Raw genomic sequence first — 12,631 nt, forward strand, 5'->3', positions numbered from 1 at the left:
TTATTATCTTGATTTCTCTCTGATTCATTGTAACTAGAAAAATAATTCCAAAGAACTGAGAATACACTTCTCTCTGAACATTATGCAACATATAGTTAAATGTTCATAATAGATAAGAGAATGATAAAAAGTGGCAACATTGCACGTAAATGCACTTACATCTACTAGCTTACGTATTTTCCAAATTAGTGCTAACAAAGCATGTTGAAAGATAGTTTAAGAATTCCATACTACCTTATCCTTAATGTCTTTATATTTATAAATAAAGCCTGAAGAGTAGTGAAACCAACTTGCAAAATCTGTTGTCAGGTATTCTAGATTATAGTAGATACACAGATACAGTTAAACTGTAATTCTTGGGACAGAAGAAATTGAGTCATTCAGAGCTAAATATATGTGACTCAAGATCATTGAGAATGTACACAGAAGATATTTTTTGATAGAACGTGGTTGTTTTCTTGTACCTTTATTTCATATAATTAATATGTAATTTCATAAGTGTATGAAATTCTTGATTTCTAAAATTAATGACCCAATGGTAAAATATCACAAGGAAAGAAAAAAAGGCAAAAGCTGAATTCATAATATACTCTTTGTTCTCAGGCTGAAAGATCAGCACATAATTTGATCTGAAACTAAGAGTGTGCTTTACAGTAAAGTAGGTAATGTACTGTGATTATATTTTATATGTGTGTTCTTTTCTTATCACTTCCCTGTTGCATCAGTTCTACTTCCTTCCCCCCACCCCAACAACCTGATAATGGCCAAATTTTCCCTTAGTGATAAGAACACCTGGTGACTGTTCCTGTCCCAAGAGTGACTTTTCAGAAATTGGTGGGATGATCAGTGTGTATGTATATACTATGATAAGCTACCATAAAAAATACCTCCCTAGTCCATGGTATCTTACTGTAAAAACAAAATATGCTGCCACTTGACAATTTCATCAGATCAGCAATTTTACTAGCATTATTTTTGCAAGCATTAAGTTTTTGGAGACAACATTAAATAAGCTTTGTTTTCTGTTTAAGTAAAGAAAAATAGTCATGATGAGTTAACTGCTTATCATGCATCAGACACTCTAATGATTGTGTGTACATGTCATCTCTAATCCTCACGACACTATGGTCAACTAGTCTTATCAGCATTTTATAACCAGGTGAGTGAAACTCAGAGAGCTTAAAACATCGCTGAATGTAGAGCCAGTGTGCAAAGCCAGGCCCTCTGAGAGCACATTCTTGCTGTCTCTAATGTGTCCAGCTGCCATTCACTACTATATTCTTCCTTCCTGAGTTCAGGTCCAGGGTTGGACTAAGTTTTTCCCTTACAGATTAGTAGTTACATTCTTCAGCACTATGTGGAGGACTCTGTTAGGAATAAGGATTCTGTTCATACTTTTTCTGACCTTTCCTCAGTATTAGACCATTCTCTTGAATTTATAATTGTCTACGCAGAGCCCAGACTTAAGTCTGTGCTAAGATTTAGAGACCATTTATTTGAAACAGCAGTGAGGACAAGCCCAAAATTAATTCTGGAGAAGAAATAATAAGCCTGGCCATAGTACATCGACATAAGTACTATGAGTTGTGGCAGTCATTTTTCTCTAGACATAGGATTTTTATTTAAGAATTTCCTATGGAAAGATTTCACACTGAATATCAGTAGCAGGAATTCTTTTTTTTTTCTTTTTCTTTTTATTTATTATTTATGATAGTCACCGAGAGAGAGAGAGAGAGAGGCAGAGACACAGGCAGAGGGAGAAGCAGGCTCCATGCACCGGGAGCCTGATGTGGGATTCGATCCCGGGTCTCCAGGATCGCGCCCTGGGTCAAAGGCAGGCGCCAAACCGCTGCGCCACCCAGGGATCCCCGTAGCAGGAATTCTATATCGGAAAATTATTTTGATTTTTTTAGGATTTTTCAAAATATTTATATTTTGTAAACAGACATATGTTTCCATACTTTTATTGGTTCCTAGAAATTTTGTAAGCAAATTGTGCCCCCTTCTAGTTAATATACAGGATAGCACAGCTTACAACTTAATGAATTTTCCTCATTTTTGGTATTTATCTTTTGTCTTTTTGCTCAGTGTTCACTTCACCATGATTTGCCACACATTTATTTTTAATTAAGAGTATTTTAATGAAACTACACATTCGAACCTTAGACAACAAGGTAAGGCAATAAAAACTCGTAAGTACATAAATAAATACAGTCTTGTATCACTAATAGGATAATTTTTCTTGTGTCTTGTCAAATGTTAGAGACTCATGCATATAGTTTCCAAAGACCTAATGTCTAATGCTCAATCTAAGCCAGCATCACTCACCTAAATCATTGCTGTAGCTTTTGAATTGATCTCATAGTCCACTTTCCACAGAGCATCCAAAGTTATATTTCAAAAGATTAACATTAATTTGTCACCACCTTCCATGTACTTAAATATTTTCTTGACCTTGCAACATAGTTAAAATAAAATCCCCAATTCCTCAACCTGCCCTAGGAGATTCTTGGTCAACTAAACTCACCCATATCTCCAACTTTATCCTAGACTATGCACAATCTACCTTGATCTGCTGCTCAGTGTTTCTGGGTACATATTCTCAGCCTGGAAGTAACTCCCTCTCATTTACTTCACCCCAAACTATCCTTTGGGCAACTGTTTCAGCTACACTGGCTCCTTGCAAAAACTCTCATTCTAGATTATCTGTTCTTAATCGATCCCTGAGGCTATTTTCTTACACAATCATACTTTTATTGTAATCACAGCAGTTGGTCACAATTTATCATTATATATTTGTTTATTGGATGCCTTTTTCTAGATTATAAATTCCTCAAAGGAAGGATGAATGTCTGATATCCAGCAGCTATTAGAGCATTCACTTAGCTTGGATCATTAAAGCATAATTGTGGGTACTTACAAATACATTTTCCTAAAACATAGACTACAGATATCTTCTGGTTATTTATCACTGTGTTTCACCACCAATTTAAAACTCAATGATATTTACTCAATTATTTACTTAAAATTAAAATCAAGCATGTGGAGGTGATAGCATCATTTAGTGAATTCCGTCTAAAACTGTAGGTTTCACTGTGAGATCACAGTGAGATCACATTATACAGAATTGTTGAGTGATTAAAAATCTGAAATATATGTTTTGTATTTGGAGAAGCGGGTTGAGTATTTGAATGCAATGTTTCTTCAGTATTTGGTATGTAAATCTATATTGCAGCTATATTTGTGACAGGATATAGATGTTATAATAGAGACAAATATGGTATGATTGAAAAATGGGTATTATGGTAATCATCGGAATGGCTACTTAGAGTCTCTGCTGTTATGAAGCCTTCAAGAATAGAGTTTGATGGGATGAGCTGTTTATGAAGAGCTTGTTTACACTTGACATATAATTCTACATATTAATTTAATGGCAACAAGCTGTGCTAATCAGGAGACACATTTTTACTACTTCTTACTTCCATGTGTTTATATACTGTCATTAAGCCTCCTGATTTTCATTTTGCAACCTTGCTTTCTCTTGAAGAACAACTTAGATCTCCCAATCGCTCTAATTTCTACCTCTCAGTTGCACACTTGTTGCTTATGCCATAACTACTTTTTCTTCCTCACTTAATTATGCTGGCTTTTTAAGCAGAACACCTGCTGAGGGGTTAGCTACTTTTGAAAAGATCCAATTGTCTTTGGAGCAAAATGAAATATAGGCACAGAGGCCCAATTATTATTAAGTGTTAGCATAATTGTAATTATAAGTAGAGTGTTTCATTATATTACATCTGTTGAAGTTTTAAATGAATCTCTGTAATGTGCTATATTAATAAGCAGCGAGGAACTGCTGACTTGGCATCCTTTTGGATCACATTTGTGACAACAAAAGAGGTTATGAAAATGAATTCACCATAGGAGCCCTACTGAGTTAGTTACTATGATTCACAAGCTTATTATGGTAATAAAGCAACATGAGACAATAATGGTAGGAACTGGGATAGACAAGAGATGCTCAATATTGCTCCAGAAACATTATGAAGAATGAGTAAGAAGTGTAGGGAATTGTACTTAATCTAGTGTAGCAGCTGTCGCATGGCTGAAGAAAATCAGAAGTCCCTCTTCACCTTGCCCTTCTGCTTGATTCTTCCACCTGCAGTTTTCCTGACTCAGAATATATGGATTGTCTCAGTTACACAGAGGAATTATTGTCATCATGGTCTAGAGGTTGCAGATTCACCTCTTCTATAGAAGGACACAGAAAAATGGCACAGATATGATCTTCAAACACAGTGGGGGTTGTAATTGTTCTCTCTCCTTTGTGATTTCCACAGAAAGTGTCAGGGTTCAAACAAGTACATGAAACAGAAGTGACAAAGGTCAACGGATGTTGAAGGAAACAAACTTTTGAGAACTGTAAATCCAGAATATTTCTCTGGCATATACAAACAAGTCAGCATATGTTTTGTACCAAAGCATAAATAGCAAAATTCTTGCCAAATATTCAATGTTTATTTTAAAAATATTGTTTAAAAACCTTCTTCATTTTCATTAACATTGTCATGTTGACTAGAGCTAATTCATAGGATGTTTGTAACGAAGTAATTCAATAAACCGCTTCTTTCATCCTTTTGAAGACCCAACCATAACTGTTTAATTTTATTAAAATAAATTTATTTTGTTAACTTATTAAAATATATTTTATTATTACACAGTTAAAATTAGGTGTTTTAAAATTTTATTTTTGAACAGTTCAAATTAAGTCTTAGAAAGCTATGGCCAGACAAATCTAATTCATCTGAGCCCCGTGCAACTTTTCTTTGCAATTACACCAAATCTATTTGTTTCTATAAATGATGGAGTCTTTTTCTATTGCTGCATAATAAAGTACTAGTGGCTTAAGGGATGCCTGGGTGGCTCAGCAGTTCAGCATCTGCCTTTGGCCCAGGGCATGATCCCGCAATCTGGGATTGAGTCCTACCTCAGGCTTCTAGTGCGGAGTCTGCTTCTCCCTAGACCTATGTGTCTGCCTCTCTCTCTCTCTGTGTTTCTCATGAATAAATAAATAAAATCTTTTAAAAAATAGTAGCTTAAGAGAGCACCCATTTATTCACTCCCTAGTCTGTGGGTCAGAAGTGTGGAGACAATGTAGTTGGTTGGGTTTTCTTCTTAGGGTCTCAAAATTCAAGATGTTGGCTAATCTATGTTCTTGAGGATCTGGCAAAGAATTTGTTGTCCCTGCTCATTCAAGTTGTTGGCAAAGTACAGTTCCTTACAGCTGAGAGACCGAGGTCCCTGTTTCCTTGATGGCTGTCAGATGAGGATCACTCTTAACTCCTAGAGGACACCTGTATTCCTTTCCACTTGCTTCTTACCCTCTTCAAGGCCAGCAACACAGAATCTCTCCTGCATGGAATTCCTCTCACACTTCAAATATCTCTGACCACCCCATCTCCCAGTCTCTAACTTTGAGACCTAGATTTGAAGGGTCACAAAGCCCTCCAATAGAAAGCTTTCCTGTTGTAAAGTCAGCTGATCTGGAATCTTAATTACATCTGCCAAATAGCTTTATAGCAGCACCCAGATTAGCGCTTTTTATTGGATTATTGGAAGAACATATATGTACGCTAGAGGCCAGGTTCCTGGGGACTGTCACAAAAATCAGCCTCTCACTTGGTCCTTATTACAAACATAAGGATGTTACTCAAAACATCAAGTAAATGCCAGAGAACTTGACTAGAATTATATTACTGGACAGTGAAATACAGCAATGTTTGTAAAGGGAGGCACCACACATTTAATTGTAACTTTTCAGAAACTATTTGATTTATCAAAAATAACAATTTATCGTTTTTATGATATGGTAAGTTCTTTACTCATGCATGCAACAAATATTTATTGCATCCCTTAAAATGCTCAATGGCTACAGATAAAAAGAATATGCCAGACCCCTTCTCTCAGGGAACTAATATATACATTGCATCCGACGCTGATAGTAACAGGAGACGTAGTTGCAAACAAGAATGATTCCTATATCTAAGCATCTTATAATTTTGTTGTGAGAAAGACATAAAAAGAATAACTACAGGAACAATTACTTAATTACAGTTGTGATAAGTATGAAAAGGTGAGAATGTATGATTCATTATACATGCATCACAGACTTCGACTTCTCTGAGAAAGTCATATTTAAGATGCCATTTGAGGACCAGGAAATTGTGATATAATGAGTAGTCAGGGGAAGAAGGAATATAAAGTGCTGATGGAGAATTTTAGCTCTTTGGTAATGCATGAAAAATATTAGTAACATTTTTCCCTTTGTGATAATAATAGATTAAGAAATTTTTCTGGGGGATTTTCTGGGTGGCTCAGCAGTTTAGCGCCTGCCTTCGGCCCAGGGTGTGATCCTGGAGACCCGGGATCGAGTCCCGCATCAGGCTCCCTGCAAGGAGCCTGCTTCTACCTCTGCCTGTCTCTGCCGCCCCACCCCCCCGCCCCGTCTCTCATGAATTAAAAAAAAAAAAAATTCTGTAGAATAAAATTTGTGTTCTTTCTATAATTAAATGTGTAACTTCTTGGACTAACCTTAGAAATAATTCTTGGGACAACTGTTATACTTTTCCTTTAAGGCATATGAATAATATGCCTTCTTCCCAAAGTGGAATGCAATTAAAATTGTATTTAACACACACACACACACACACACACACACACACACACAGAGTTCAGTGTGCATCGGGCACTCTTCTAAATCACTTACAAATAATGACTCATTTAATCCTCATAATAACCCTATTAGGTTGCTACAGTAATTATCTCCATTTTACATATGAAGAAACCTGAAACACAAAAATCAAGAGTGATCACAGAGGGAAAGACCCAGAGTGTGAATCTAAGTGATTTGACTCCAGGGTTCATGATAACTCTGATGCTAAGACACTGGCAACACTAGGAGCTGGACCCTAAATATACTCTGCTGTACAAACAGTCACTCTTTCATTGTTTTTTATCTTGGCCCATTTGTGTCACTGTATTCTGTCTTTCTCTGCGTGATGATGATTACTGATCAACTTTGAAAAGAAATCACACCTAAAAAAAAAAATGTTGTTTTCTTCCTGCCTTTTATCGAACTGATATATTATTTTTAGAAAGTTCCCAGAAGTTAAAAGAGCACACATTCTTTTTGAATGCTTGTCTATATTTGGTAAATATTTTATTTCCAATACAGATAAAAATACATCTGTAGAGACATGTAAAGATATATCAAGTAGCTCGAAATTATTGCAGAAATATTGTATCGAATTTGTCTATTTTATTGTAGGTATGCAAAGATACATGAAAAGGTCTGAGTTGGTTTGTAGAATCAAATATGGCTATAAGTTTTTCTTTACTACTGTTCTCTCCCTTCTCAGTATCAATCCTATATTCATTTCTATGAGTCATTTCTCTTAGCACAATAAAGAAATGATAATTTTTTAAAATATTTTATTTATTCATTTGAGATAGAGAATGAGAGAGCACATGTGAAAGAGAGAACATGAGCAGGGGTAGGGGCAGAGGGAGAAGCAGGCTCTCCACTGATCAGGGAGCTCAAGGCAGGGGGCTCGATCCCAGGACTCCTGGATCATGACCGGAGCCAAAAGCAGACTTAACTGACTGAGCCACCAGGCTCCCCTGATACTTTTTCCTAAGGTTTGTTTTCCTTTTCGGATTTAGACAAGTAAAAGCAATAAAAGGTATATGGATTAGGAAAAAGTAATTTGTTGATGAACAAAATGAAGAGATGGAGAATTTAAAGAGACTTGGAATCCATATAAAAAAACTACCAGACCTTCTAAAACAGGTAGCATTTTCTTTTTTTTTCTTTTTTTTTTCTTTTCTTTTCTTTTTTTTTTTTTTTTTTTGTAAAGCACCAATGAGTAAATAGTGTGATTATGTAGTTTCTGTCATAGGTACTGAAGTCCATCACTGTGGTATCAAAGCAGGCATAGACAATATATAAACAAGTGGATGTGGCAGTATCTCAATGAAACTCATTAAAGATAAATTGTAAGAAGGAGAAATACGTGGCAGAGAAATAAAGGCACAAGTTAAGTTTTTTTAAAAAGTAATTTGTTTTCTTTTGTAGAAAAAATATTCATACACAGAAATAATCCTGGGGCATATACTAAAATGGACTAGACAAGTGAATTTAGAAAAGTTGCATAATGCAAACTGAAAATAATACAAATTAGTTGAATTTTTTATACTAGCAACAAACAACCAAAATTAAAAATATCATTTATAGTAGCATCAAAACATATAATGCTTTGGATGCCTTGGGATAAATTTTAAACGCAATACGCAATATTTTTACAGTGAAAAAATGTTTAAAATTTCTAAAAGAAATTAAATCCTAAAAAGGGGGAGGAAAAAATAATTTATCAGGCAGGGTCCTCCAGCAAACAGAACCAATAGGATGTATGTAAATAAAGAGAGAAATTTACTTTGAAGAATTGGCTCACTCATTTGTGGGGGCTAGTAAATTCAAAATTTGCAGGACAGGCCAGTATGTTGGAAATTCTGGCAGGAGTTAATGTTGCAGTATTAAGTCTGAGGGCAGTCTTGAATACTTCTTCTTTGGGGGACCTAAGTTTTTTTTTGTTTTTTTTTTTTTCCTTAAGGCTTTCAATTGATTGAATAAAGTACACTCATATCATGGAGAATAATATGCTTTACTGATTACAAGTTATTAACATCTTGAAAATACCTTCACAACATCCAGATTGAAGTTTAACTAAACAACTGGGTACTGTAGCCTAGCTAAGTTAACTCATATGTCACAATAAGACATATACCCTGTTCACAAATTGGGAAACTCAATATTGTAAACATGATCATCACTCCCAAATTGATCTAAAGAATAGTACAATCCCAAGAGAAATCCCTGCGGCTCTTTTTGTAGAAATTTACAAGCTTTTTCTAAAATCATTAAGTATTTGGAAATGAAATAGTACAGCAAACAGAATTTTAAATGCAAAGGGCAGAATTGGAAAATTTAAATATCTCAGTTTAAAATCTTACCATAAAGTCAAAATAAACAAGAAATTATGGCGTTTGCAATAAGATAGGCATAAAGATAGAGATTAGAGAAATACAGCCACACATATGATGTGTTGGTTTTCTAAAAGGTGCCAAGATGATCAAATAGGGAAATAATAGTCATTTCAAGAAATAATTTTGAAACAATGTGATATGGTTTTAGTACTATGTTTCTCAATCTCTACGTTATGCAACACACACCATTTAATTAAAAATGAATTATAAACCCAGATATCAAAACAACAATGATAAAACTTCTAGAATAAAACATAGAAGAAAATATTTGGGGTAGGCAGAAAATGGCTTAAAACGTACACTTAAAAGCACCAAATTTGAAAGAAATAATTGGTAAGTAAACTGTCAAAATTAAAAAAGTATTTTGCTCTTCAAAATTCACCGTTTCACTAACAAAATGAAAATACAAAACACAGATTGGCAGAAAATATATGCAACTTATGCATCTGAAAAAAGACTTACATCTGGAATATACAAAAAATCTTACAAACCAATAAGAAAACAAAAAAAAAATGTGCAAAGGACATTAAAGAGACAAAATGAAGGAAACTCTTTAAAAGCTGTTCGACACTATTAGGCTTCAGGGAAATGTGAACCAATACTATAGTGAGATACCACCACACAATTACTGCAGTAGTTACAATTTTTAAAAAACTGAGAATAAACGTTAGCGAGGTTGTGATATAAGTGGACTTCTGTCTCATACATGGCTGATGCATATTGTGGCACACTTTGGAAATGATTAGACAATTCCTTACAAATTGAATATAGCCATCTTGTGGCCCAACAATCCCACTTTGGATATTTACCCAAGTAAAGTAAAACATACCTTCTCACAAAAACTTGAGGATAATGCTTCAGAATTGGTTTATTCATAACATCTCAGAATTGGAAACGTCCAAAATGTCTATAAAAAAAGTGAATTCTAGGAGCACCTGGGTGGCTCAGTCAGTAAAGAGCCCAACTCTTGGTTTTGGCTCAGGTCATGATCTCAGGTCATGAGATCAGCCATGCATGGGGTTCTGCACTCCGCTCAGAATCTGTCTTCTCTCCTAATGTCCCTCCTCCCATTAATAAATAAATAAATAAATCTTTTAAAAGTTAATTTTTTAAAAAGCATTTATCTATGTACTTTAGAGAAAGAGAGACAGAGAGAGTGCGCTGGTGAGTGAGGGGAGGAGCAGAGGAAGAGAAACCATCTCAAGCAGACTCCTTGCTGAGTATGGAGCCCCACATGGGGCTCTATCCCATGACCCTAAGATCATGATCTGAACCAAAATCAAGAGTCAGGGGCTTGACTGACAGATCCACCCAGGTGCCCCCAAAAAGTAAATTATTGGGCAGCCCCGGTGGCCCAGCGATTTGGCACCACCTTTGGTGCCGCCTTCAGCCTGGGGTGTGATCCTGGAGACCCTGGATCGAGTCCCCTGTCAGGCTCCCTGCATGGAGCCTGCTTCTCCCTCTGCTTGTGTCTCTGCCTCTCTCTCTCTCTCTCTCTCTCTCTCTCTCTGTCATGAATAAATAAATAAAGTCTTAAAAAAAGGTAAATTCTTAAATTGTGCTGCTTATAAAAAGGAATACTAAGTATCTTTTTTTTTTTTTTTTTTTTAATGGGGCATCTGGGTGGATTTTTTTTTTTTTTTTTTTTTTTTAAAGAATGAGGTATCTGGGTGGGTCAGTTGGTTAAGCATCTGCCCTTTAGCTCAGGTCATGGTTCCAGGCTCCTGGGCTGGAGGCTTCCTTGGGCTCCCTGCTCAGCAGGGAGCCTGCTTCTCCCTCTCCCTCTACCCCTCCACTCCACTCATGTTTCTCTCTCACTCTCTCTTTCTCTCAAATAAATCAGTAAAATCTTAAAAAAAAAAAAAAAGAACAACTGTTATAAAAGCACTGCAGATGAATCCCAAAGACATTATGCTGAAAATAAGTAGACATAAAAATGCGTGTACTAGGGGCAGCCCCTGTGGCTCAGTAGTTTAGCACCACCTTCAGAAGCAGGCTCCATGCAGGGAGCCCGACATGGGACTCGATCTGGGGTCTCTAGGATCACACCCTGGGCTGAAGCCGGCACTAAACCGCTGAGCCACCCGGGCTGCCCAAAAAAAGACTTTTATATATTACTCTGTAAGAATTTATGGAGCACATTTCTCCCATGTTCTGTCTGAGGAAAAGACAATATTTATGTTTAGCACATGAAGATTGATTTTGATACAATGAATTCATTTTTTTTTTACTCAGAAATTTCTGCTTATTTCACTGAAATTCATCCATATGCATACTGTTCTAGTTCTATATAAATCTGACAAGAACTTTCCAAATCAAGCACTAAGGTGGATCATTTCATGTGGATTAACAATTATCAATTACTGGTAATCAATTACTGCCAAGGATAGTTTGATACAGTCATACTTCTAAGAACAGTATTTAAAGGTTTTGTTCTGATGACTCATTGCTATTGTGTTTCCAGCTGTGTTGAGCCTCTTTCACTGACCTGTTCACATTCATTTTAATTTGCTATTTTAATCAATAATATTGAAGTCACAGACAGGAAAAAGAGTTGGCTTAGTAATGACTGTCAACCCTGTTGATTTGAGCTAATTATGCCTATTTTACAGAAACACACATAACCAGGTTAAATGGAAGCTTAATCCTTTGCCTGTATACAGTAAGTATTTTGACAGTGACATCTCATGATAGAAACTCTTTTCTAACTCTAACTGATTTTGATTTTGTTTTGTTATTCTCCCTTCATGTCCTTTTTCTTCCTTTCCTGGTTTCTGTAACTCTGGGAACTAAATTTGGATGTGTTCCCAGAAGACATACATGCTTTCCTGTTTTTATGCCTTTTCTCATGCCATTTCTCTGGATGTTTTAAGAAGTGGCCAAATGGGAAAGAGAGTTTTAAGAAGAGGAAAGGTTGAGAGAACATTGAGTTTGAAGATGAAGAGGTAATGGATAACTTTTGAAAGAGCTTCCTTAGAAGTCAAAATATTTTAAATGTTTCTAAAGAAGTTGAGAGTTAGTGATTAAACAAATGCAGTCAATACATACCACTTGTTTAAAAAATTCAAAAGAGAAAATGAAATAAAGGAGCAGGAAATCAAAGTATCATATAAACATACTTCAAAGCTTTAGACATGGGAGGGTAAAAGGTTAGAGGCCAGTTGAGAGGACAGGTTAAATATTTTATATAAAGTTCAGGGATAATTGAAGAAGCAGGTCCCCAGAGGATGAAGAAGAAAATGGAATTGAAGAGACCTTACCTTAACAGACAAGTATATCAATGCTTCTGAGAACATAAAGAAGGAAAAAAGAATATTATAAAGACTGAAGTGATTTGGATGGTGCAGATGTATACGGGGGAAGTCATGTCAGTTAAACTCGAACTTTTAGCAAAGTAAAAAAAAAATGTTATGTATATATATGGAATCTTTGTACCTCTCAGTTTTGCTGTGAGCCTAAAACTGCTCTAAACATAGTCTTTTAAAAATGGCATGAATGCAAGCATGAAGTAAACAAATCTTTTAAGCAG

At 35.7% G+C, this 12,631-nt stretch overlaps 1 long non-coding RNA gene across 1 annotated transcript in view; it reads left to right on the forward strand.

Annotated features, from left to right (window-relative positions):
* The first annotated feature begins 3,035 nt into the window (after window positions 1-3,035).
* LOC119865200 overlaps window positions 3,036-12,631 on the forward strand; it is a 44,307-nt gene continuing 34,711 nt past the window's right edge. The window contains exon 1 of the long non-coding RNA XR_005376360.1: window positions 3,036-3,214. This is a non-coding gene — a long non-coding RNA (uncharacterized LOC119865200). The remainder of the gene's footprint in view (window positions 3,215-12,631) is intronic.

The sequence above is a fragment of the Canis lupus genome, chromosome 22, assembly GCF_011100685.1.
Source record: "Canis lupus familiaris isolate Mischka breed German Shepherd chromosome 22, alternate assembly UU_Cfam_GSD_1.0, whole genome shotgun sequence".
Taxonomy (NCBI): Eukaryota; Metazoa; Chordata; class Mammalia; order Carnivora; family Canidae; genus Canis; species Canis lupus.